The sequence below is a fragment of the Neoarius graeffei genome, chromosome 4 (assembly GCF_027579695.1).
Source record: "Neoarius graeffei isolate fNeoGra1 chromosome 4, fNeoGra1.pri, whole genome shotgun sequence".
NCBI classification, from domain to species: Eukaryota; Metazoa; Chordata; class Actinopteri; order Siluriformes; family Ariidae; genus Neoarius; species Neoarius graeffei.
In genome coordinates, this window is record NC_083572.1 from 46547489 (window position 1) to 46574225 (window position 26737).

The following is a 26737-nucleotide window of genomic DNA, read 5'->3' on the forward strand; positions in this document are numbered from 1 at the left end:
TGGGTTTAAAGGAGGTCTCTTGCTTGAACAGCTGGAAAAGGTCTCGCTAGACGTGACGTCAATCGAATGTTCGTGCATAACAACCGTTTCCATGTCCATGACCAGGCCAAACAATGAATGATCATGAATGCAGCAGAGAGACATCGCAGGCTACTGTTCGCTGAATACGATGACTTGTAAAGTTGTTTATTCTCTGAAATGAGTGTTGCTGTTAAATAAGCATTTTTTTTTTTTTTTGCTTAATGGGTTTGAGAGAACAACTGCATAGCCGGCAGACCATGGCTCTACTAAAATAAATATAATAAATATAAAAACACACTGTAAAAAAAATCCCGTTGTTTTTACGGAAAAAAACTGGCAGCTGGAGTCACCAGAAAAAATCCGTAAAATATACAGCAAAACGGTAATTGCTTTTACAGCACAGCATGTACATTTTACAGTTTAAAGTAGCAAATATAACAGAAGTCCAGTGTTTTATATGCTGGATTTAACTGTAAAATGTACAAGCTGTACCGTAAAAGCAATTACCGTTTTGCTGTATATTTTACGGATTTTTTCTGGTGACTCCAGCTGCCAGTTTTTTTCCGTAAGAACAACGGGATTTTTGTATGCTGGTTTCAATGATCTACTAGACAGATATTTTTGGGGGGGGGCTTTTTTCACCTTTATTGAATAGAACAGTGTAGAGACAGGAAATGAGCTAGAGAGAGACTGGGAAATGACCTTGGGTCAGAATCGAACCCGGGTCCCCAGATTCACGGTATGGCGCCTTAGTCGACTGAGCCACGACAGTAGCCGTTTTTGTATTTTTTTTAACAGGGCAATTATGTAATTTTAACTATCACATTCTGTTTTAGTATTACAGTTTGTCTGTGTTTAAACTACAACAATTTGTAAATTCTACAAAAAAATATGATCAATTCAACATATTCTTACTGTTAAATTAACAGTGGTATTTGGTGAGGAGTTTTACAGTATATTGATGTAAATTACACACTGCTTCATTGTTTTTGTATTTACAGTTTTTTTATGTCATGATTTTACATAAATTCCCTGTTAATTCTACGGACATTTTTTACAGTGCAGCTTTATTCTCATCTACATTTAATTAACTTTCAGAGCTTTGTTTATGTAGTCTTTTTCAGATAATGCTAGGATAATGTTTTTCTTCCATCTTTTTCTCAAGCACATTGTAATGTATGAAAATCTATTGTGGATGGCACCTCTGCCGCCTCTCGTTCACTCAAGATGAACTAAACTTCGGACGACAGCCATTGTTGTGCCGCTTTGGTGTGACGTCATCAAAATGAACGAGTGAACGAACTGAACGAACGAATTTCTTTGCTGAACTGACCGACATGAACGAACTGGCGGAAATGAATCGCCATGTCCCACCAATAATCTGTGGGCAGATGCTAACGACTAGCCACTCTGGCAATGCTTAAACAAAATGGCGGTCAGTGCCTAGGTGTCGTATCACAGGTAACTCAATGAGGGAGGTACCAAAATGGCGTCGGGCAATATGGCGCCTGCAGGCCTAGTCGAGAACACAAGCCTACCAGCTAGCGTATCACCCTGAGGTAGCTAGCAATAAGTTGCTAAGGAGAATTTGACCACATTACAGCTAGATCCAAACACTGTACTTAACAATTTCCAACAGACTATCTGTCGTGTTATCCAATAACTGCGTGGAGTCCGACTGTAAAGCGTGAATGTTTATTTCATAGCGTGTCTCTCTCTACTACACACAGGCAGCCTAACTGACCTAACTCTAACTGCCTCACGTTCCAACTCTGATGTCATCATCTCGCACTCCGTAGTTGTACACAAAACAGTTACACCACATCTTCCCTTTTTAGAATCAATGGGTAGACTACCATTGATTCAGCAGGACCTTAGGGGATTATTCTGCCCCTGTGGCTGGAAGGTCTGCTCCTATCTGAGTCATTCACACTCCCAATAGACACACAGCAATTTACCCTTACTTTGGAACAGGAAATTATAAAATACAATACAAAACATCTTGTACTGTCTATGCTCTTCTAACTCTGAAACTTGGAACATTTACATTCAAACACTGCAATAATAAAAATAGCTCAATCACAATACAAAACACATTTTTGTCTTCCTTTGTGTGAGTGTGTGTGTGTGTGTGATTGTCTTAGTCTCTGTAAAGTCTGTGATAAGCAGAATCACAAGTTGAACCGGGTCGGTCTTACCACAGCTCTCCCAGACCTGGTTCTGACCGTGGGAGTAGATGGTGGTTCTGGAACATTCTGCTGCGGTGGTGCTGCTGCAGGTCGTTCTGGAACCCCTACTGGAATCTGCTCGGCTGCACCACTGTTGCTTTGCTCTGGTGAAGGCTGCATGGCGATGAGATGGCGACGGTTTCGCCTGATGATCCCATGGGGACCCTCCACCAGATATGAGCGAGGGGTGGTGTGACTTCCGATGACAGCTCCAGATGCTTTTTGGTCTGTGACCCACACGTCCTGCCCAGGAGTGAGGCTGTTGAGGTCCCGTGCACGGTGTCGCAGATTGTAGCGCTGTGCATCTCTCCTCTTCCTCTCCTCCTCCTTCCGAAGAACAGCGCCTCCATCAGGAAGAGCAGGCTCCAAAAGTGCAGGCAGAATAGGCACAGTGGTGCGAAGTCTCCTCCCCATGAGAAGTTGCGCTGGGCTATATCCATTTTGCAGTGGAGTAGACCTGTACGCAAGCAAGGCGAGGTACGGATCGTCAGACTTCTTCAAGAGTCCCTTCACGGTCTGTACTGCCCGCTCAGCTTCAGCATTTCCCTGGGGGTATTTTGGACTGCTGGTCACATGGCAAAACCCATAGGACTCAGAAAAGTCAGCAAAGTCGGCTCCTGAGAACTGTGGCCCGTTATCGGTGACCAGTGTCTCACAGATCCCGTGACGTGCAAAAATGGACTTGAGGTGATTGATCACATCTTTGGACGTTGTGTGGGTCAACAGTGCGATTTCCACATACCTTGATGCGTAGTCCACCACTAGCAGGTAGGTCTTGCTCTCTAGGACGAACAAATCTGCTCCACACATTTGCCATGGTCGGCCTGGATACGGCGTCGGCATCAGCGGCTCCCTGTGGTTCTGTCTCTCCTGGCAGCATGCCCGGCAGCTCAGAACCACCTCGTTCAGCTGCTGGCTCAGCCCCGGCCACCATACTGACTGTTGCGCCCTCTCTCTGCACTTGACCACACCTTGATGACCTCCGTGCAACTTGACAAGAACATCATTTCTCATCGTTGAGGGGATAACAAGTCTTTGTCCTTTTAACAGTAGACCATCTTGAACTGTGAGGAGAGCGCGTTCAGGCCAGTACAGCTTGAGTGCAGGTTCGTTGGTGCCATGGGCTGGCCATCCCTCTGTACACAGCTGCATCACACGTGCACACACGCTGTCCCTCTGCAGCTCGCCCCGCAGTTCAGCTAGGTAAACGGTGCTCGCAGGTAGGTTCTCCATCACCATGTCTACGTAGATATTTGTGTCTTCAAACAGCTCTTTTTCAGCCGGTGTCTCTGCTCTCTCGACTGGCGCCCGTGACAGTGTATCTGCCGTCCACAGACTTTTCCCTGCCACATGTGATATGGAGTAGGAATAGCGCATCAGACGCATTCTGAAACGCTGGATCCGAGGAGGTAGGGCATCTAGAGCTTGAGAACCCAGGAGACTCAAGAGAGGCTTATGATCCGTCTCCAGCTGGAAGTGTTTTCCAATCAGGAAGTTGCGGAACCTCTCGCAGGCCCATGTCAGTCCCAATGCCTCCTTTTCCACTTGCGCATATCTCTGTTCGGTTGGAGTGAGAGACCGCGACATGTAGGCTATTGGCCTCCACTCTTCGTCCCACCTTTGTAGTAGCACTCCTCCTAGCCCATATGATGATGCATCTGCTGAGACCTTGGATTCTCTGTTAGGATCATACATGGCTAGCACGGGTGGCGACGTCAGTGCATTCTTCAGATCCTGAAAAGCTTTGGCCTGCTCGATGCCCCACATCCAGCAGTTCTTTTTCGACAGGAGATCTCGCAGGGGTTTGTCCCTCTCCGCCAGCTGTGGAATGAACTTGCCCAGCTGGTTCACCATGCCGAGAAAGGATCTTACTTCGCTCACTGTTGTCGGTTCCTGCATCCTCTGTACAGCCTCTGTCTTTCCTGTATCTGGGCGGATACCGCTGGCAGAGACCATGTGGCCTAGAAAGCTCACCTCTGACTTTGACAGGTCACACTTTTCAATGTTCAGGGTGATGCCCGCCTTTTGGATCTTCTCCAGCACGGCATGCAGGTGCTCGTCATGCTCCGCCTGTGTACGCCCCCACACCAGCACATCATCTATGTGGCACACCACGCCCTCAAGCCCTTCTATGACCTCCGTCACCATTCTGTTCTGGAAGTGCTCGGGAGCTGATGCTATGCCAAAAGGAAGCCTCTTGAAGAAAAAGCGTCCGAAGGGTGTGATGAACGTTGTCAGTTTCGCTGAATCATGTGTTAGGGGAATTTGCCAAAACCCCATATTCGCATCCAGCTTACTAAAAATTCTGGCTCCAGCCAGCATTCCCAGTGTCTCCTCCACCGATGGCAGGATAAACTTCTCCCGACGTACTGACTCGTTCAGTTTGGTGAGATCAACGCATATGCGTACAGCACCCGTCTTCTTTGGCACCACCACGATACCAGCGCGCCAGTCTGTTGGTTCCTCAATTCTGCATATCACCCCGAGGTCTTCCATGCGGGACAGTTCCTGCTTGACTTTGTCCATCAGTGGCAATGGGATCCTCCTAGGTGTTTTGAGTGAGAATGGTTGAGCCCCTGGTTTCAGCTTTATGGCGTATGGCTGACGCAATTCTCCAAGTCCACTGCATAGTCTTGGGTAGGTTTGTTTTAATGTCTCCACATTAACACTGTCAAGACGTGCAACCAGCCCCAGCCTACAGCTTATGGGTCTTCCCAGCAAGGCAGTGTGCAGGTTACGTACAACATATACATCCTCCATCTCCGCTTTCCCAACTTTCCTCAGCAGCAGCCTGGCGACGCCCACAACATCCAGTGGACTCCTACCTGGTCCCAGGAGTGGCTTTGTTGCTTTTCTGAGAGTTGGCGGATTGTTCTTGTATATCTCCAGGAACACAGCGTGTGGCAGGACAGTGACATCGGCACCTGTGTCGATTTTAAATGTCACATAACTGTCATGGATGCCTATGCTGACTGTCCAGGGTTCACCATCTGCCGTGATGCTGCCGAGGAAGATTGCATCGTCCTCCTCTCCTTCAACTTCATGCACAGATTTTGGTGCTCTGCACACGCGGCTGTAGTGACCCTTTTTGCCACATGCATGGCATTTGCTTTCATTTGCAGGACAGTCTCGCGCAGGATGAGATGGAGAACTGCCACATTTGTGACACTGCGCTGCTTTCCCTTTGCTATACTGGGCACCGTGAGGCTTGTGTACATGCCGAGGTTTGTCTTTAACAGGCTTGCTGGTCTTGAGCATTCTGACCCTATCCACAGACTTAGCATCACTTGCCTGTGCTTTGGTGTCACCCCGCAGTGAAACTTGCTGCTTTTTCACCTCCTCGCTTTGGCGCGCCATTCTAACAGCTTTATCCAACGTAAGTTCTGCGTCCAGCTGCATGCGTTCGGACAGCGCATTATCTAACAGTCCAACAACGAGTCTGTCTCGGATAAGCTCATCATGAAGCACACCGTAGCTGCAATGTTCTGCTAGCGCATATAATGCAGTAACAAAAGAGTCTACTGGCTCTCCTTCTCTCTGCTTGCGCATGTTGAACTTAGCCCGTTCATAAATTACGTTTTTCTTGACCACAAAGAAACCTTGGAAGCCATCACGTACCCCTTTGTAGGTGCCTTTCTGAGTAGCCGTTAGAGTTAGCCCACGTAAGATGTCGTCCGCTTCGTCCCCCATGCAGTATATCAATGTATTAACTTGATTCTCTTCAGAGCTTGCATTAAGATTACTTGCCATGCGGAATCTTTCAAATCTCCGGATCCATTTATCCCACTCTTGCGGCTTTGAAAAGTCGAAGGACTCAGGCGGCTGGATATTAAATGTAGCGCAAGGTCCCGTTGATGCTGCCATTAGCCGTCGACCACTGCTGCTATCCCCTTCTCCGTCACTCATTTTGCCCTTCTCTTTCTTTCCGTCGCACGTGTAAAATGGTCCTTTTTCCGGGGCTTCTCCCTTACGCTTAACTACAGGACTTCTGACACCATGTCGTGTTATCCAATAACTGCGTGGAGTCCGACTGTAAAGCGTGAATGTTTATTTCATAGCGTGTCTCTCTCTACTACACACAGGCAGCCTAACTGACCTAACTCTAACTGCCTCACGTTCCAACTCTGACGTCATCATCTCGCGCTCCGTAGTTGTACACAAAACAGTTACACCACACTATCTAGGCAAAGAACTCAACGCGAGGGAGAGAGAGAGAGAGAGAGAGTGTGTGTGTGTAATAGGTGTTGGGTGGAGAGAACTAGGCCTTGTAGCGGTCTAGCCTCAGAGCTTAAAATAAACTTTTCGCTGCGCTGCTAATCAGATAGGGAAGCTAGCAATGGAGTTAAGGAAAGATATCATGCAAGATACCCTGTCTAACAAGTTCAAAGAAAAAAACAGAACCAAAAAAAAAAAACCACCTTCCGTGTCTGGGCGGGTATGCTAAACAGCTCAAAGCTTAAACATGACCCTAACAACCATCTGAATAAGCTACAAATTAAAATTTGCCCAAGTGCCTACTCAATGCGATGGAAGTTCGTTCTCCGATGTCCGCGCTGAGGGTCGCGGTCCGAGGAGAGGAGGTTAGCGGCGAGTTGCGTCCAACCGCGGCTAACGAAGCAGGGAGATCGAGGCCTAGCTGGCCCACGGTGCTTCGGGAGAAACCTCCGGTGATGCGTCGACGAGAAAAAGGCTGAGAGGAGCGAAGCTGTCCGCAAATGCCTCTTAGCGTGGAAAACTACTTAACTGTAGTTAAACTTTGCAAAGGTTTAGAATCAAAACCACTATATCACTGAAACTTAGCGGGTCGTTCAAAAGTTCGGCCGAAACTAATTTGAACAGGCTGTTCTCAGACAATAGCGGTTAGTCTCAACACTGTAGGCGAGTGTGCCAACAGTCCGTCCGACCACTCCAGTAGCCAGAACACGAGAGGACGAATCGAGGCGCTCTCGATACAGTTAAAGCAGTTCCACTTTACGTCACATCCGGGTGGAGCGCGCAAGGAATTGTGGGATCGTTATAGGGGGCGCTGGCAAGTTACCAACATCCCCCCCTTGGCCATAGGTGCTGAAAGGAGTGATACCCTATGGGCACATGGTGCTTAGTCCGCGACTCACGGTCCCTGGTAGTTCCACAAAGAGGTAGTTCCACAATGAGGTAGTTCCAAGGGTCCTTTCTGTGAAAAGTCTTTCAGACACAGTTCAATTCATTTCATACAGTCCATAAGATGCATAGGCACTTGGGCATGAAAGCATAGGCACTTGGACATGAAAACAATTACACTATGGCTACTTAACTACCTTCTACATACAACATTTCACACAGCAAACAAACAAAAAAAAAAATCAAAACTCCATAAAAGAAAATGGAAAAGAGGGGTTAGTTAGCGTGTTAGCAAGCCTACTCTTCAAGAAAGTTAGTGGAGGCCTTAAGCCTGATGGAGAATCGGACAATGCCATGATCTAATTTCTCTGGTGCGTAGATCGTTTTGTCCAGTTTGCGGTGTAGTGTCAGTATGTACCTATGTAGAGTGATGGCTATGAAGACTGTGATAACCCAACCGCTAGCTAGAAATCCCAGCACAATTCGGCTTATTAAAGATCCTTGATCGGACGAGGGGTTTGAGCGGTTATTCAAGAAAGTGGTAGCGATGCCAGTGGGCTTAAGATTGAATTGCATGGTTTTGGTCCCTTCCAGCAGTAGTTGTGCTTGGAGGGTGGAGTTTATCTCAAGTTCGTGACCTGGGAAGGCATCGGGCATTTCTATCTCGGTCTCATATTGGTCAGCGCTAAGGTGATGGAGGGTGATGTCACCCACGTGAACAGTGGCTCCTAGTGGGACACTTAGGAGGGAGGTTTAGTTAGGGATCTTCATTCTAGTGGCAGTGTTATGTTGATCATATGATATCAGAATCTCAGTTTGGGGAGTGTTGATTAGCCACCGATTACCAGCTCTTTCTACTCTAGTTCCTATTCCTTCATCTTTAATAGACAATTTGCCTGCACACTTCTGATCGGGGACTTTTGTCAATCCACAGAGATGGTCTGTGGTGTCTCGGATAAAGGGATTGCTGGGGCAGACCCAGTGGATATCTTTGGTAGAGGTGCACATGTCTAAGTTAGGGACGAGGTAGATAGAGGGGTTGTCATTGTGATAGGCTATGGTGGGAGGTGTCTGCAAACGTACGTGTACGTCATTGTTCCAGAAACCTACATTAAGGACAGATTTGATTCTGTATATATTTTGCCGTTCAATAACGGGGAGATTGAGGATGAAGCCTATTTCTAGGTTTTGAGGGTTCACAAAAATGGGAATAGCACTGCCAAGACTATAAGCCAGATGAATCTGTGATGAGTAAACGTTAGTCGTGGTAGTAGATCGGAGTATGCTGTCAGCCATGTTGAGGGGTATCAAATATGGTGGGATTTTACCTCCACTCAGGGTGCTGAGAGAGCTACTTACTTCTCTCATCAGGTCCTGCATTAGGTTTCGGATTACTCGGACGTACTTGACTTCGCTTCTCATGATTGTCGCTAGCCTGTCTACGGCATGTACTGTGTTCTTGATTAATGTAGAATGCATGTTAACGGTTAGTATGGTTCCCTGCAGGGTTTTGCCTAGGCTCTGCAGCTCCTCCTGTTGAGTTAGTAGTCTACCCTGGATTTCTGGCATTTCTTCCTTAAGAATGTTCATTTCTCGTTTGACCGCGGTCAGGCTAACGGTGTTAACGGCAGAGAGGCCCATTGAGAACAGAGAGCCGATGGCGGATGCAGCAGTAAGTAGTCCTCTGAGGAACCGTTTAGGGCGTGTTTTGCCGCTGAGTTCCTCCTCAGTGACTATGAACTTCTGTAACTGTTCGAGCATGTGAACTGTGGTATGCTTGGCGTGTTCGATGTTGGACCCAATCTCGGAGTCAGGCCCGGTTTCGAGGTTTGTTTGTGTGGGTGACCTAAAATGCTTACGATACACGTCCCAAGGATCAAGGCGGGTGTACACGCGCTGGGTGTGGACGCAGCAATTGGTGAGGAGCAGTCCTGGGGCATCTTGGAGAACGATGCCGCTCGGCGGACCTAGTTCCACTATGTTACTGGCCAATGTGGTCTGCAGGACTAGGAAGATGCCGAGGATCCAGAGAGGGGCAATTCTGCAACATACAGGAGTTTGTTATTCCGATTTGAGTGGTAACAAGAGTGGTTATTTATAGATGCACGCTTATGGATTGAGAGGCATGCAACTAAGTTGGGCAGGCTATAACTTATTGTCTGTCCACCCCCCCTATGGAGTGTGGACTGCTCAAAGAGCTTTATTTGGTTGCTATGGACCCATCTATACGAAGGCGCCTGGCTGGGCTTCGAAGTTTTGATGCGGTAGGCGACGGGGGACAGTTTACCGACGATTTCGAAAGGACTGGACCAATGGGGTAAGAATTTTCTGGCTACTCCTACCGGTTTGGTGAAATTGAAGTATAGGACTCTGTCGCCTACTTCGTACTCACGGTGTGTCGCCTTTCTGTCGTAGTAAGCTTTCTGGCCTTTCGCACTCTTTTCGAGGTGTTCCTGGGCCCACGCAAACGTGGCCTGCAAGTGGCGTTGCAAGTCGGTGACGTACTGGTGTGCGATGTACGCAGTGGCAACGCTTAGGTCCTCTGGTCGGTAGAGGAGGTGTAAGGGAAGAACCATTTCACGACCAGTCATCATTTCGAACGGAGTGACTCCGGTGGTGCGGTGAGGAGTGGACCTAATGGCCATCAGCACCAGAGGGAGTTTGATGTCCCAATCTTTGCCATGGTGGCTGACATACTTGCGAAGCATGCTCACGATGGTTTGGTTGGCACGTTCGACCTGACCGGAAGACTGAGGATGATACGCGATGTGGAATTTTGCCTCGACTCCGAGCATCTCCCACAACACTCTCATGACCTCTGCGGTGAAATGAGTACCTTGGTCGGAATCAATGGATAGGGGCAAGCCCCAACGGCTGAACACATGGTTCATAAGAAGGAGAGCAGTGGTCTCTGCAGTTTCGTTCGGGGCGGGCAAGCATTCCACCCACTTCGTGAACGCGCAAGTGACGGTAAGGAGGTACTTATTACCTCGAGCCGATTTCGGCACCGGTCCGACCCAGTCTATCTGGAGATTAGACCAGGGGAATGAGATGCCTTTGCTTTGCAGTGGGGCGCGGTTCAACGGTTGGGCTGGTCGGAATTGGCAGCAAATCAAGCACCCTTTGACATACTCTGTAACATCCTGAATCATGAAGGGCCAATAGACAATCTTTTGGAGTGTCTGGTAGGTCGCCTGAGCGTTCCTATGGCCCCCGCACGGGCTGTCGTGAGCGTACTGCAACATGACCCCCCTATGATCTGTGGGCACGACCCACCGGGGAGGTCCCTGGTTGCGTGGTGTGTACACCAGGAGTCCTTTCTCGAGTTTTAAGCCGTTTTTGAGATTGTGAAGGTGATTTAAGTCTTGGGACTGTTGCAACTCTTGTGGGGAAATTGGGAACGCCACGGGGTCTGCAAGGAACTTACGGATTTGGTGGATCACGGGATCCCTTTCCTGCATAGACACCAGGTCGGCGTCCTGGGGCAGTCGGCCGAGTTGCACCGTTCCTGCTTGGGGTACTCCGTCAGTTTGACCTGCTCTAGCCTGTCGGCGAGTAATCGCGGTTACGTTATGGCGTGGCGTCTCGGGAAGCCATGACGGCTGGAATTCCCAAAGGGGGCCATCTACGGCTCCCGCTTTGGCGAGGCCATCTGCCTCATCGTTACCGACTTTGTCAGGTCCTGGGACTTGAGAATGTCCCTTCACCTTCTTCCAGTAGACGCACATTCCCTGTTCGGTTGCGAGTCGATCGCATGCTAGGAAGAGTTCGGAGTGTTTCACTTCCTTGCCCCTTGCGTTTTTCATGTCCTTCACCTTCCACGAGGGAAAGTGTGAGACGAAGCTAGGCCTGGCATAGTTTGAATCAGAGCAGAGAACTAACCGCTTGATGTTCGCACGGGCAGCTTGTTGCAGGACGATGAGCACGGCTGCTACCTCCGCATATTGGCTAGTCTTAGCCCCAAGTCGATGTTGATATTTCCCTAGTATAGGGCCATTCGCCCATACGATACCGACACCGGCTTGGACTTTGCGTTCATGATGGAATGAGCATCCATCTATGTAAGCGGTGGGGAGGTCTTTGCAGACGTTCTCGTCATAGTAGTGGTGGTCGGAGGGGAGAGCAGGTACGGTTGTTAGTTCGGTTTGATCCGGATTATTCTCGCAGTCGCAATGCTGGCATTCCGCCAGGCCTCGGCCAAGTGCCATCTTGTGGTTCTGGGCGTACTTCACCTCGACGTCGTAGCCCTGTAATGCCATCATCCAAGCTGCGATGCGACTGTTCAAAACTCTTCCCTCTCTCAGCCTCTGGCTGTTCAAGAACGAGACCGGTTGATGATTGGTCTCTATCATCACCTTCTGGCCACCAATGTAACTGCGAAAGTGTTCAACGGCCCAGACCGTGGCCAGCAGGGCTTTTTCGCAGTCTGAAAATTTCAACTCCACAGCACTGAGGGGCCGACTGGTGTATGCTATGACACGGCGATCTTTGTCATGCTGCTGTGACAGTGCGGCACTCAGGCAGTGGGTGGAGAAAATAGCCTCCAAGAAGAATGGTTTGTCTTTGTCGGGATATGCGAGGCAGGGAGCGGAGCAGAGCTTCTGCTTCATGCTCTTGAACACAAGTTCTTGAGGGTCACTCCACTGGAAGGGTTTATCCTTTCAGAGGAGCTCGGTGAGTGGTCGTGCCATCTCCGCGTAGTCCTCGATGAACTGTCGGGAGTAGTTGCAGACCCCTAAGAAGCTCCTGAGTTCGGGTACGTTGGATGGGGCTTTAATGTCTTGGATAGCCCGCACCCTCCCCGACTGGGGTTCAATGCCATCTGGCCCAACGCACAGCCCAACATATTCGACTTTGGTGCAACACCACTGCCCTTTGGTGACAGAGAGCTTCGCTCCTGCTCTGGACAGCTGAGACAGAACGTGGCGTATCTCTTCGAGGTGCGCATCAAAAGTCTGTGACCTAATGAGGATGTCATCGACATAGATCAAGTTGCCACGAGCTGCGGCATCGCTCATTGCCTTATGCAAGAAGATGTTGAATTCAGCGGGGGAGTTCGCGTAGCCGAACGGACATCGGTTGAAAGTTAGCTGGCGGTTCCCAAAGGAAAAGGCCAGCTTGTGCTGGTCAGCTGGATCCACACGCATGGTCCAGAATCCACTCGCCACGTCGGCGGTGGAGAAGAACTTTGCACCCTTCACCTTGGCAAGTTCTTGATCCAGATGGATCATGGGCCATCTTGACAAGGGCACTTGCTTGTTCAGCTGCCTATAGTCAATGGTGAGACGCCACTTGCCGTTCGGTTTCAGCACCGGCCACAAGGGGGAGTTGTAAGTCGAGTTACACTCGCGAATGATCTGCTTTTCCAGCAGAGTGTCCAGTGTTTCTTGTATTGAGTCGTATGCGGCTAAAAGGATTTTGTATTGCCGCACGAACGTTGGTGGAGCATTCGGATCTGTTGGGATTTGGACGGTGTGGATGTCTGTGACTCCGCAGTCATTAGAATCTTGCGCCCAGATCGCCTTGAAGTCGTAGAACAGTTCATGGAGCTGTCGTCTCTGGGCGTCCGTAGTCAGGCTGTCAGCTTTCACCAGCTGTTGTTGAACTTCTTGTTCGAAACCTGGGTATGGTTCACCTAAAGCTGAATCAACAACCTCAGTTGCAGGGGTGACGTTGCTTGATTGCGTGGCAAGAGCGTACACCAGCATGTGTTTCGGGGTGTCAGTTTTGGTCATGACTATGCGCTCATCGCAAAGCATGTCGTGAGGTCCGACGCGGATCATGTGGAAAGGAAGAGTAACCCAGAGAGGTTCCACTGGATCGGAATGAGTGTCCGGCGTTGGCAGCTCACCGATGACTGGAATGGTGAGTTCAAAGTCATGGAATGCCTGGTCTATCAGAAGGCCTAAAGGCCGACGGGCGGGGATCGTGATGGCGTCCCGCATGGAGTTTTGAACCAGGAGGTAAGCGGAACGATGACTCACTTCAAGCAGCGGAGTCCCACACATGGCTAAGTCGAGCTCCATGAAGAATTTGAGAGGCTGGAAGAACGCCTGGGAGCTACGAAACTGTTGGTCTTTCATGATGATCAGCTTAAGAGGGGAACCAGCAGTCCTAGCGGGAATGACAACGTCGAATTCGCTAGCGACATGGCAGGCTTGGGGAATCGTTTGTCCTGACCGCATTTGTTCCGGGTCAGCTTGGAACAGGTGCTTAGCGGCGTCGGCTTGGGTCCAGATGACCCGGTTGACTAGGTCCAGCTGGGATCCCAGTCTGACCAAGATGTCTGCCCCGATGACCAGTGAGTCAGGAAGTCCGGGGACAACACTCAAGAAATGAAGAAATTCTCTCTGACCGATGGCGAGCGACACAGCGCAGACGCCCGTGGCTTTGGTGGGGCTCTGTGGTTGTTCGGCTGACAGTAGCCGGTGGCTCTTCTGCACAAAGACAGGGGAAGGAGTGCTCTGACGCACTATGTCGAACCACGTTTGGCTGATGGCTGACTTCTCTGACCAAAGAGCTAACCTGACGCCCGGTGCCGTGATGCCGTTGACAGTAATGTTGCCAGATATCCAGGGGTAGTACCTGGTTGGAGCAGAGTCGCCAAGAAAGCAAAGGAAAGACGGGTGGCCATCGAGCGCGTTGCGGTTGAGAAGAGTGTCGGTTGAGTTTGGTGCTTCTTGACTCGGCTCAGGGTGGAGCGGAGTGGTCTCGAGGTTCTTGGGGACCTGCCCTGACTCAGCTATCGGTGGAGTAGCATCCATGCTAACTTCATCGCAACGGGCTCGATCATGATGACGAGGATCTGGGGTCTGTGGGGACGCGACCTGGGCCCACAGTTGCCCACGACGACAGTCAATGAGGGGCGCTAGCCTATCTAGTAGGTCTTGGCCAATGAGGAACGGTTCTACCCCAACAGAGCAGATGTAAGTGGGGTGAGTGATGGACATGTCCTGGAAGGTGAGTTCTAACCATGCGATGGTTGTTACTGGGGCTTGATTCTGGGTGAAGCTAACCAAGTTGATGTCACAGCGTTCGGTTCTGATGGGTCTACCTTGCGCGCGCCGCGCATCAGAAACCTCTGCGAAGACTTTGGAACACATCAGGGTGATTTCCGACCCAGTATCCAAGAGAGCTTGGAGGGAAACGTTGCCTTCTACCACCACTGGGGTATAGATACGCTTGGCGTTGCCTTTCCTAACCAAATCTCCAAGAAACTGCGTCAGGGGTGCATCCTGCGGGTCAGGCTTCACTACCGGGGGGGTGGTTTCAACTCATCGCTGCCTATTGGGCAGGGGTCCTTTCCCCACCCCACGAGGTAGACACGTGGTGGTGGGGATGGGTCCCGGCCTAGTCATGCTGACGGTTCGTCCCTGTCCTTGCTCGGCTTATCCTTCCTGTTCTTATTGCTCAGCAGTTGTTTAACCCGTGCTAGTTCGGTCCTCAGTTCTGCCATCCCAAGCGGCTCTTGGTTGGCTTATCTAATCTGTGCTAGTTCGGCCCTCAGTTCTGCCATCCCAAGCTGCTCTTGGTTGGCTTGTTTAGCGGTAGCTAGCTTAGGGCTCTGCTCCCTTCGAGAGGAGTTGCGATGGGGCCTTGACTGTCCGCTATTCTGAGATTTAGGGCCGTGACTGCCAGGTTTGCGGTTACCTTGCCCTTTGGCATTGGGGCCCTGTACCCCCTTGGCTCCAGCTTGTCGAACTTTCCAGTTACCTTTGGGTTGACTCGACGTCTGGTGGCCGGGGTTTGGGTTCGCCCAAGGGGGTCCGCGGTTTGGGGCTTCACCCCCTTCTAGGCCTAAGGACTGACCTTCCTGCTCATATAGGCTGAGGACTCTGGGATCGTCCTCCTGGCGGTCCGTGGGTCGGACGAACGTCTCCCACGTTAGTTGTGTGGTGCGACGCATTTCTCTCATAGTATGGGGGCGCTGGCGACACGCGAGTGTTACTTGGTTACGGATGCATGGGTGAAGGTTATGGAGATAGAGGGACTTGAAGTTGTGATTGTCCTCTAGCCCGGGCTCGCTTCTGCCCTGAAAGTATGCCGCGCGGAGCCGACGGTAGTACTCGCGAGGGTGTTCGCTTCATTTCTGTCTGATTAGAATGGCACCCATCGTCGCAGCAGTCTCGTCCTCGTACAATGAGTATTCCTCTTTCAAGTACTTATGTATTTTCTTTTAGTTGTCGAGGACTGACTGCGGTAGGGTCTCAACGAATGCTCGTACGCCACTACCTAAAGTTTTCCAGACTAGTATGGCCTTTTCATGCGACGTAGCCTCTGGCAGGTCCAGGAGGCTACGTTCGATTTCCCGGAAATAATCATTAATGCTTCAGTGTCTATGATTTTCTGGCTCAAAACACTCTATGTCTTTCGCAAGGACGTCGATTTGGCAGATCCTAGTTTTGCGTTCTGCGACGAGGCATTTTGATTTTGACCCGTAGGGGTCCTCGCTGTCTTTGCTACTTGAGCTGCTCTCATATCGCCTATGTCTGCGTTTCGGCTTGTAGGCGGCCTCTCCGTCAGAGGAGTCTGAGGGTACGTAGCGCGGCGTTTTCTGCGGGCTAGAGGCTGCAGCGATATTGAAGTGCGAGGGGGTGTAGTGGGGAGTAAAGTAAAAACTCCCAGCGCCACGAGGTGGCGATCGCGCGGCTTTCACGCGAGTTGAGCTTGGGTGCGGTGTCTGATCTACCGTTCTAAGCTCAGGTTCTTCCTCCTCCAGAGCGGAACTTTGTTCTTGGGAGGGTTTGGCCGATCCCTCATCTGAGCGATGTGCTTGCGTCACTTCTTCTCTGAGGCATTCTATTTCACGCTTTAGTTCATCTTGTGTGGCTCTCAGGCCCACAAGGCTACTCTCCGCGCTTTCTGCTCTCCTTTGAGCTTCGGCCAGTTGTCGTTTTAGTGTTCTTTTCTCTTGTTCGAGGGTCATACACACATGTTCCATTTCCTTATAGTAGATCATGAACAATTTGGGTAGCCCTTCTGGGAGAGTCATAGTACGCGCCTTAAGTTCCCTAACGGCTATGTGTATTTCATCAAAGCGAGCCTTTTGGTCCAGATCACAGAAGTAATTTCTCCTATCGTCCGGGACTTGGCCTAAATCGCCTATAACGTCGAAGAGAGAGAGGAGGGGCCCTTCTGACTCACTTGATGGGGAATGCGACATTTTGTTCGAAATGTATTAATTAACTTAAAGGAAATTAATACTAGGTGTTGATTAGGTTAGAATTTAATTTAATCCAAGTTGCTAAATAATTGATTTGTGGTTTCTTAGCTACTTTGTTTTTCACTAATGTTTCACTTGTATTAATTAGCTCAATTAATAATATTAGTTAACAATAATGATTATTATTAATAATATTAATCAAGTACTTGGATTACATATTACTCTAATGTACTAATCAATTAAACCAGTTTATCAGCTAATTGTGGTTGGCGGCTGAATTTCAGTTCTGTGATTAACACACTGTTAATGATTCACCATTAAAGTCACCTGTGTTATACCTTGGCAGTTGATTTTGGGTATACAGCAGTTTACAAGTTATTGTTGAGAAATTCACAAGGTCATTAAACTATGCCTCACATGGGGCACCACTTTAATGTAGGTTGAATTGGGATTAATTAAATTATAAATTGTGTAATAATTGATAATTGAATTAATCAATTTATAAATAAAGATCAGTCTCATAAAATCTTAAATTATTAATCTTAATACTCACCGTGAATGGTTACATTCAAGATTAATGGTAGCTCTGCATTAGATGGGAAACCCAGTTGTATACAAAAGCTAAATTTTTGAAGGAAAAAGGAGTTCTAAATAGTTGACCTTGTGAATAAACAACAGGGACAAGTAAAATGTAATTCAATTTGATTAGCTTTTATTTGTCTACTACTCACTAATAATAATCTCACAAAATACATTCAACGTCGGGCAAAGGTAATAACAAGACAAAACAATGGAACAATTACACCTGGATCATAGATTTGAGGGGAAGAGAGAGAGAAAGAGATAGGAAAAGAGAATCCCTTGTGTGTGCGTGTGTGTGTGTGTGTGTGTGTGAGAGAGAGCCTAGGGCAAGCCGATGCGTGCGTGTGTGTAGGTGTGTATGTATCTGTGGGCAGATGCTAACGACTAGCCACTCTGGCAATGCTTAAACAAAATGGCGGTCAGTGCCTAGGTGTCGTATCACAGGTAACTCAATGAGGGAAGTACCAAAATGGCGTCGGGCAATATGGCGCCTGCAGGCCTAGTCGAGAACACAAGCCTACCAGCTAGCGTATCACCCTGAGGTAGCTAGCAATAAGTTGCTAAGGAGAATCTGACCACGTTACAGCTAGATCCAAACACTGTACTTAACAATTTCCAACAGACTATCTAGGCAAAGAACTCAACGCGAGGGAGAGAGAGAGAGAGAGAGAGAGAGAGAGAGTGTGTGTGTGTAATAGGTGTTGGGTGGAGAGAACTAGGCCTTGTAGCGGTCTAGCCTCGGAGCTTAAAATAAACTTGTCGCTGCGCTGCTAATCAGATAGGGAAGCTAGCAATGGAGTTAAGGAAAGATATCATGCAAGATACCCTGTCTAACAAGTTCAAAGAAAAAAACAGAACCAAAACAAAAAAAAAAACCACCTTCCATGTCTGGGCGGGTATGCTAAACAGCTAAAAGCTTAAACATGACCCTAACAACCATCTGAATAAGCTACAAATTAAAATTTGCCCAAGTGCCTACTCAATGCGATGGAAGTTCGTTCTCCGATGTCCGCGCTGAGGGTCGCGGTCCGAGGAGAGGAGGTTAGCGGCGAGTTGCGTCCAACCGCGGCTAACGAAGCAGGGAGATCGAGGCCTAGCTGGCCCACGGTGCTTCGGGAGAAACCTCCGGTGATGCGTCGACGAGAAAAAGGCTGAGAGGAGCGAAGCTGTCCGCAAATGCCTCTTAGCGTGGAAAACTACTTAACTGTAGTTAAACTTTGCAAAGGTTTAGAATCAAAACCACTATATCACTGAAACTTAGCGGGTCATTCAAAAGTTCGGCCGAAACTAATTTGAACAGGCTGTTCTCAGACAATAGCGGTTAGTCTCAACACTGTAGGCGAGTGTGCCAACAGTCCGTCCGACCACTCCAGTAGCCAGAACACGAGAGGACGAATCGAGGCGCTCTCGATACAGTTAAAGCAGTTCCACTTTACGTCACATCCGGGTGGAGCGCGCAAGGAATTGTGGGATCGTTATAGGGGGCGCTGGCAAGTTACCAACATCAGCATACAATGCAAAGAATTTGCCATGGGTTGCCTTCCCTATATATAGCCATGTCTTTCAGAAGACTTTTTCAGTGGGTGTGATAAGGTGAGATGGGTTTAGCCTCTCTCATAACAATCAATAGGCTATAGATAATTTTCACTGATGTCACGGCATTCCGGGGAACACCCTCCAGCCACCATCTTATGGGGCAAACAAAACGGACCATCGCCATTACCGGTTACGTTATCTCGGACGAATTTATGAAGTTATATAGTCAGTTTTCTAAAATAAAGATCAATGTCGGCAAAATCAAGCAAACAGAAGTATATAGATACATTAGACGACATCTCACAACAACGGTATGCAGCCAAACTGGCCTTGATTGGGGGAATTGACCCCTACGAAGTGGACAAAGATGCATTTTCAAGTGACTATGCAGGGCTGCCAAACCCTGAAACTGCCAAAGCCTGCTCCAAAGCCTGAAACTGACTTCATCAAACTTTAAAGGCTGTCTGATATATACAACTTTATATATTCACAGCACGCCTTTTGGCGGATGCCGCCTTTTTCACGGCTGAATCGCGCAGATCCGATTTTTTTTTTAGGGGGGCGTTGGACTGTCTGATTATAATTTCAAAGTAAATTCTGTATTAAAATTACCAAATAAGCAAATCCATTACAGTCCATGAAACAGGAAGTATAAGGATAAGAAAAAAACAGTTTAAATCGGAAAGCTGCGCACATTTGCGCAGTCCTGCACACTGCTCGGGCTGCGCAAATGTGCGCAGCTTTCCGATTTAAACTGTTTTTTTCTTATCCTTATACTTCCTGTTTCATGGACTGTAACGGATTTGCTTATTTAGTAATTTTAATACAGAATTTACTTTGAAATTATAATCAGACACTCCAATGCCCCCCCCCAAAAAAAAAAATCGGATCTGCGCGATTCAGGCGGCATCCACCAAAAGGCGCGCTGTTTGCATCCCAAACACAAATCAAATCATACAGAATAGACCTAAAATGTTTTTCAAAAATGACCCTTGCGTGAGTGAAGTGACAAGTTTCAAATAGAAACGTGACAAACGAGCGATATTAAGTGTACATTACAATGTAAACGTACACTCAGCGGTTCCAGTTAGGCATTCTCCAGAGATTGTTCACATGATGTTTTGGTTTCCAAAAACAAACTTAAACACAATTGATTGTTTATTTAAACAACTTACCACTTATAAAATGATCGGAGCAGACTTTGCTGTGTTTGGAAGGCTGATAATCCTTGCGGTTGATTCTCGCAAGCCATAGATTTCTCCTTTGTATGCTGAGTTTCTTTGTTTGCTCGCCTTCGTGCTCCCGTACAGTGGGAATTCCATAAAAGCTCTGCTTGACTTCATCATTTGACCTATTACGACAGCTGTGAATACAACAGGTGTGCACCATTGCTAGCTTTAAATAGCCTGCTTGGGTTCTTTTGAAGACTTTGTACTTGTGCGTTACAATGTGTGCTCAGTCACCTGTACGGTAAGCTTGACCCGCAAGATGGCCGCCACTAGGGAATCCCCGACTCTGTGACGTCATGTGAAAACTATCTATACACAGCTTATAGTAGGGTGACCAGATTTCCTGAGTCTAAAACCAGGACACTTTGCGCGTGACCGTGATACTCGTGCACGCACACGCGTTTTGATGTAAACATGCGCCGGCTCAAACCATGGCTCAGACAGGTGCTTTTATCATTTTGTAGAAGCTCACTTTTATCAACATTTCAGAGAACAATCAAGTATTTTCTTGTTATCTATATGTACTTCTATCACAATTCAGTTAAAGTAAGAAAATCAGACAACAGATGTGGTGATAGGGAATAGGCCAATAGCCTAAATTTCAACTGATTTATTTCACCTTTGTGAAAACGCCAAGAAAATGCATTGCTTCTATATTAACATCAACATTTTATGCGATGAACTTGTTTTTTAAACAATAGGCTATGCATTGTAACAGGAACGAGCGCATGAGCCTAATTGTTGTCACCTCCGAACCTTTACCCAAAATGCCTCTGTTTAATCTTAACCAGTGTAGGCTATTCACTATTTTGAAAACATGAACCCTGAGTTGACAACAGCATCAAACAAGTCCAGACAATCTGTGATACAGATTAAAGACAGATGAAACAGACGAAAGACAACAAAAAATGTTTCAGAAACACAGCCACCCAACCCACCCACCCTAAAGAAGATGCCATTTTATCGCATATATTTACATGATGAGTGAATTTGCTCCAGTAGCGCTTTATTGCCCGAGAGCCTGCTGTGAAACTGCGAGCAAGTATCGTTGAAATTGGCCCCGTTTAATGAGCAAGGCTTCGAGAGTAGGCACGGTCATGCAATTCCTCTCATCAGTCCAGGTATTGCTCATGAGCGAAAATATTCGCTCAACTGGAGCATTGGTGCCAGGTAGGCACATGGCAAACTGGCAAAGCTGGCTGACATTGCTGTAAGGAATCTCCCTACTCTTGAAGTGCGCGAACATCTCCACCCAGTGCTCATCTGTGCGGCATTGTTGCGTAGTAGTTGACAGCTGCTAGCAAAAAAAAGTTATAACGCGGCCTCTATATTGCAACATTTGTACAAATAGATACATTATAAGGTTGATTGTGCACACACACACATTGATGCTGAATTGCTAGAAGCTTTATTGATATCTCATTGGCTATGTATGATCGCTGTAACTGACACAGTTTGTTAGTGTTACCGGGACATTTCAGTGTCCCGACGGACCTTTGTTGGGACTGGGGACACGCAACTCAAAATCGGGACTGTTCCGGTGAAACCGGGACGTCTGGTCACGCTAGCTTATAGACTACTTCAAAATTCTCCCCCAACTCCAGACTGCCAAGGAAGAGGATGAGAGAAGACCACTGATGAACTAGACTAGTTCAAGTTCAAGTGGGTTTTATTGTCATTTCAGCCATATACACAGTTGAGATGAAATTACATTTCCCCAGGGCCTATTTGGTGCTACATGTAATGCTTTGAGTAGTCAAGTCATTTTATTTATATATCATATTTAAAAAACAACAGAAGTTGACCCAAAGTGCTTCACAGTAAAGGCAGAAAAGTGTCAAAGATCAAGGAATAGTAATACAAAAAAGACTAAAACTGGAATAAATAAGTACAGTAAATAGATATGTACATGAAATAAAGAAAAATATAATTAAAATAGGGCGGTACGGTGGTGTGGTGGTTAGCACTGTCGCCTCACAGCAAGAGGGTCCGGGTTCGAGCCCAGTGGCCGGCGAGGGCCTTTCTGTGCGGAGTTTGCATGTTCTCCCCGTGTCCGCGTGGGTTTCCTCCGGGTGCTCCGGTTTCCCCCACAGTCCAAAGACATGCAGGTTAGGTTAACCGGTGACTCTAAATTGACCGTAGGTGTGAGTGTGAATGGTTGTCTGTGTCTATGTGTCAGCCCTGTGATGACCTGGTGACTTGTCCAGGGTGTACCCCGCTTTTCGCCCGTCGTCAGCTGGGATAGGCTCCAGCTTGCCTGCGACCCTGTAGAACAGGATAAAGCGGCTAGAGATAATGAGATGAGATGAGATAATTAAAGTAAATAAGAAAAGAAGAGAGCGTAGAGTAAAAATATTAGTCAAACTGAGCTAAAGGCAATAGAAAAAAGGTGCATCTTTAAATTTGATTTAAAACTATCTAGAGTGAAACAGGACTTTATTGTGGAAGACTATTCCACAGCCTTGGAGCAGCAACTGAGAAAGCTCGGTCACCTTTCGTCTTGAAATGTGAGCGGGGGACTGACAAAAGATGCTGTGAGGAGGACCTAAGTGACCTGGTGACCTCCAGTGGCCTGGAGGTAATGAGTGGGGTTAGCAGATCTGTGATGTATAATGGCACTAATCCATTTAGAGCTTTAAAAACAAAAAGTAATATTTTAAAATCAATCCTGTATTTGACTGGTAGCCAGTGCAAATGGGCCAAAACAGGTGTAATGTGGTCATATTTCTTTGTTCCTGTTAAAAGCCGTGCAGCAGTATTCTGAACCATTTGTAGCCTTGAAATGTTAGACTGAGACAGACCTGTATACAGAAAGTTGCAGTAATCTAACCTAGAGGAAATAAAAGCATGGATAACCGTTTCAATATCACTGTATGATAAGAGAGGTTTTAATTTGGCAATGTTTCTTAGATGATAAAAGCTGCTCTTCACCACACTACTGACCTGTTTGTTAAAATTAAGTGAACTGTCTAACAGGACACCAAGATTTTTGAAAGTGTCATGCAAATTAGCAGACAGAGGGCCAAGGGCTTTGCTCAATTTGGACACAGAGGAGGGAGAGCCAAAACGTATAACTTCAGTCTTGCGGTCATTAAGCTGAAGGAAATTATTAGCCATCCAGGATTTAATGTCATCTAAGCAATTAAAGAGATTTGTCAGTGTGCAAGAGATGTGACTGGTAGATAAAACTGTGTCTCATCTGCATAACAGTGATACTGAATGTTGTACTTGTTTAGAATGGACCCAAGAGGTAACATATATAATGAGAAGAAAAGAGGGCCTAAAATTGACCCTTGGGGGACACCATATTTGATGGAAGCTGGTGAAGAGGAGCAGGTTTCCGACTACCTGATCATTCTGCTTCAACACAAGATGCTAAGAGAATGGCAATATCTAAAAAGCATTTTATCTCACAAAAAGCAAATATTTCAAGCACTTTGCGGTTCAGCTCAGGATCCAGACACAAGCATGCCCAGACTCAACGCAAACAGCAGCACGGAGACCAAAGAGCTGTTTGTTTGAGCCAGCTGTTTAGCACAGACCTTCAGACAGGAGGGTGACACACCATTTGGGCTGGGTGCCTTCTTGATCTTCTGTCTGGAAAAGCTGACAAACATCCTCTTCACAGATCTTGAGTGCTGGTAGGGGGTCAGAGGTGACAGAATGGCAGGGGGTGAAAATGGGTCTTCATTGTCTGGGGGGGGGGGGAGAGGTGTGAATGTGTCAAATCTGCAGTAAAACACATTCAGCTCGTCAGCCAGTTGATGGTTCTCTGCAGTGTTGGAGGATGGTCTCCTGTAGTTGGTGATGTTCTGCAGGCCTCTCCACATTGACGCTGGGTCGTTAGCTGAAAGGCTGTTTTTAATCTTTTCAGCATAGCTCCTCTTACCTGCTTTCACCTCCATTGTCATTATGTTTCTGGCCTAATTGTACTGTAGGCCTCCTCCTTGGCCTGATGAAGCTGCCTGACTTTTGCAGTGAACCAGGGTTTGTTATTGTTGTATGTGTGGAAGGTCTTGGTGGGCACACACAATATAACACAACAGTTCCATTATGAATTATTTTGTTAATGGTAGTATTCTCAAAAATAGTAACACAAATAGCAATTAAAATACCAACAAACATAAAAATAACTTATGCAAACAGTATTAAAAATAGAGTATTTACACAGAATCAACACTTAGCTATACAATTAAAATGTAATTAAAATATAATTTAAAGCAGAGATAATTAAAGATTAATTAAAATGTTGGCTAATTAAGTGATAAACATAACAATACAAAATGAAATAAATACAATATTTACAAAAATTAAATATTAAAAACACAATGGTGTTCATTTCACTGGTGCCACGTTTCACTTGTTCTATAGGCCTAATTAGTGCCATGCTTCATTGGTGCTGGCCTTGACAGATCTTAGGCTTCACTGGCGCTGGGCTTCTCGTCTTCTGGTATGTCTGTTGAGGATGTAACTTGCAGTGTCTGACCATCAGCTGCATGCTCGCAAACAGGTTCTAGGGTGGATTGCTGAAACTGTACTGACTTCAAATCAGATGCATTTTGGGAAACATATTCTGTTTCACTAAAATCAGGATCTATAAAATAGAAATGTAAAGTCATTTACTTTAACATTTTTACTTTATTATGAAATGTATTCATCATGAAACCACCATCAGGAATAATGTATGACATCAGATCATATCTACATTACTTAACATTCTGTTTATTTTACCTTCAATCTCTGCAGTCACAACACAACCTAGCTGTTCTTTTAGATCATTGATTTGTTTGGTCAATTTTGCAGCTTCTTTCCTCAAATAACGGACACTTTGGAGGTGGGTGTCCACATGGGTTTTCATCTTCATAAAAAGGTTTCTTGTGCGCTGTGCTGTGTCAATCAGTTGACCAGAAATGAAAGTTTTATGGATCCTCACGTCTTGGACTTGATACTGTCAACACACAAAAATGAATTTTAATGAAATTTAATTATGGTTTTCATTAATAATAATTAGTGCTGTCAAGCGATTAAAATATTTAATCGCGATTAATGTCGCAACTGTCATAGTTAACTCGCGATTAATTGCAATTTAATCGCACATTTTTGTCACATGAAAAAACATTGTAATTCTCTTATCAGCATAAAAAAGTGAATGGGCTTGCTTTGTACCATGTTTTTTTTTTATTGCAGAGCATAACACGTCTTGTCACAGCCACTGACATCCATAACTTCCATATTAGATGAGAAAACCAAGGGATGAAAAATAAAGTGCATATCACTGTGAAAATAAAAAAATGTTTTATTTTACTCTTCATTAGTTTCTTTTGAAGAGAAGTATTTGCCATAAAAAAGATAAAAACAGATAACAAAAATAAAAACATTCATCATACGTTCAAAAACGTTCATCATAGTGTGGCACTGTATTATCTAATTCTCACTGCTTATAACTCTACACCTACCCGGTGGAGCTGAGCTGGGAAACTGAAGACTGAAGGAACAGTATTGAAAAGTATTTTTCCAGTCTCACCTGTGAAAGGTAATCCCATGTGATCTCGTTTGGACGGTAAACCTGTTGGTACAGTTAAACGCAGCACATGAATGAGGCATCTTTATTCTTGGCTACTGTCTAGATGCTATACCAGAGACGGTTGAAGAATCTCCACTTTGCCCCATCCAATATGGCGGCGAGGATGTTTATATGTCTATGCCTTTCTCCATCACTCACACATACTCTTATTGAAGCAGCGCGCAACAAGCCTCAACAGGAACTACGGGTGACTCGCAGGGCCAAATTAGAATTTGCGTTAACGGCACTATTTTTTTTAATCGCGTTAAATTGAGATCGCGTTAACGCGTTATTATGGCGTTAACTTTGACAGCACTAATAATAATGTAAAAACATGAACCATTTCAAACATTAAGTTGGTATACTATACAAAACCTTATACTTTATAAACTATAAGCTTTACTTAAGACTTTACATATACTTACAGCCAGCAATGTGAGTTTGTCACAAATGGTATTGAGCTCTTGCATCTCAGCAGTAATTTTGGCTGGAGACTGATTAGAAGCTATTCTAAAAAGAAAATATTACAAATCATCAATCTAATGATCCACAAGACACACAGAAAGTACTTCAACTTTCCACAAATTCAGCTAAAGTTTACATCGTCTTTTGTAACTCCGTCCTGTTGAGCTCCGCAGCTTCATCAGCACTGAACCTGGGGAATAATCTCATGGAGGCAATGATACTCTTTAGACGTTATGGCATCTTTATTAACAATCACAGTCTTACACTTTCTCTAGTTGCAGTGGGGAGAACTCCGAACTCCTTTTTTTTTCATCTCTTTACAAACATAACACGCCTGGGCATGTCCTAAACAAAATGTGGTGTCACAACATGAGTTTCAGGCTTGTGACTTGTAACCCACTGTGGTGAAAACAAAACACTACACCTCATTAAACTGCAGTACAATCACATATCACATACTGTAACAACTGAGTACATTAAATAAAAGAATATCTCTTTATTAGGGCCCGAGCACCGGTCGGTGCGAAGCCCCTATTGTTTTTCGAAGGATGATTATTATTTTTTTTTTCCTGCCGCACTTGGCTTTTTTTTGAGGCATTTCCCATGCACGAAAAGTCATGAAATTTGATACACACATCAGTCGTTGTAACCGTTACTCAGCCACAGACGTTTGGCCCCGGACATGGCCCAGGGACTTCATAGAGCCCCCTAATGTCATGGAGTCCTTGGATCGGCATATAGTTTCAGCTATGCATACCAAATTTAGTATGTATGTAGTGCGTCCCAAGACGAACAACTTTCGTACATACATTGCATTTGCCACGCCCAACAGGAAGTGAGGTAATTGGGC